This window comes from Pteropus vampyrus, unplaced genomic scaffold (assembly GCF_000151845.1).
Source record: "Pteropus vampyrus isolate Shadow unplaced genomic scaffold, Pvam_2.0 Scaffold133, whole genome shotgun sequence".
Classification (NCBI taxonomy): domain Eukaryota; kingdom Metazoa; phylum Chordata; class Mammalia; order Chiroptera; family Pteropodidae; genus Pteropus; species Pteropus vampyrus.
This window is the reverse complement of record NW_011888914.1, coordinates 5,040,672-5,042,023: the sequence shown is the minus strand read 5'-3', so window position 1 is coordinate 5,042,023 and position 1,352 is coordinate 5,040,672. Positions and strand designations below refer to the sequence as shown.

Here is a 1,352-nt window from a genome sequence, read left to right as displayed (position 1 = left end):
AAGCTCAGTAACATAATATAGATTAGGTCTTGAAGCAAGTCTTGATAAGTAGACTGTTCATAAACAGCAAGTGACCTTTTTGCCCAGGGAATTATCTGCCCAGAGGAGTAAGCTATTCAGTTGATAAACTGATTTTCAAGAATTTTCTGAAGCAAGCAGTGTAATTATTTATTGGTTTATAGATAGAATGACCAACCTGTCGCAGTTTGTCAAACACCAAGGGGGTTCTTAGGATGCAGGACTTCCCATTTTAAAACAAGAACAACAAATTAGTTAACTATGTAATTTTTAAAAACCAGGCTTAATAATTTTGAGTGCTGACTTAAAGTAATTTTTCCTTTGAAATACTGTGATATTTTTCTATGTTATTGCCATTGCACCAAAACCACATTTATCAGTTAACTTGGAAAAAATTAAACTCCCTCCTTTGCTGCTGTAAAAGAAATCAATTCTTTAAATAAACCATTTAAAAGCAAGTGTGGTAGGCTGAATAATGTTCCCATTCTCCACCTCACCTCCAAAGATGTTTTGATTCTAACTCCTGGAACTTGTGCATATGGTACCTTATATAAAAAAGGAACATTGTAGCTGTGATTAAGGATTTTGAGATGGGGAAATTGTCCTTTATTATCTGGACGGGCCTGATATAATCACAAAGGTCCTCATAAGAGGGAGGCAGAAGATAGAGGAAGAAGCGATATCACCACGTAAGCAGGTAGAGAAAAGGCTCTATGATGTGAGATCATGAGCTAGGGGATGTGTGGATGGCCTATAGAGGCTGGAAAAGGCAAGGAAACGGATTCTCCCCTAGAGCCTCCAGAAGGAGCTAGCCCTGCTGATACCTTACCCACATGAGACTCATTTTGGATTTCTGACCTCCAGAACTGCAAGAGAATAAATTTGTGTTGTTTTAAGTCACTAAATATGTGATAATTTGGTACAGCAGCAATAGGAAACTAATACAGAAAGTAGCTGGGAAATGAACTGCTGGGCCATGCTCCCTTTTGTCATTATTTCTAGTTGCTTTTATGAGCAAAGCTTGTCTTACCTAGCAACAGTTGCTAAGTTAACAATTTAATGCTGGAGTCTAGGAGGGAGCAACTGCTTAAATATTCCCAAATCCAGTGCCCATGCCTTACATGGCAGAGGCTTTGAGTAATGGTCTTTAACATTAGGCACATAATCACTACCTAATCATGTGGAATCATTTAATCCTTACTAGCCTCTAGCATTGTCCTAAAACCTTGAACCTCTCTCTTCCATCTTTCTTAAACTTTTAGCTTTTCTTAAAACTACTTTTTCTCATCCAAAGAGTATTTTAACTGTACATAGTAAAAGGCATCTTAAATTCA

The 1,352-nt window shown here is 37.4% G+C and overlaps 1 protein-coding gene across 5 annotated transcripts in view; it reads left to right on the top strand.

Moving 5' to 3' along the window:
* Positions 1 to 357: 357 nt before the first annotated feature.
* CUNH6orf163 (chromosome unknown C6orf163 homolog) overlaps positions 358 to 1,352 on the top strand; it is a 19,466-nt gene continuing 18,471 nt past the window's right edge. For 2 of the 5 annotated variants that reach the window (XM_023534820.1, XM_023534819.1), the window contains exon 1: positions 358 to 1,338. The gene's annotated coding sequence lies outside the window, so the exon portion shown is untranslated. The remainder of the gene's footprint in view (positions 1,339 to 1,352) is intronic. The other 3 variants (XM_023534821.1, XM_011367380.2, XM_023534817.1) reach the window with 2 other exon arrangements.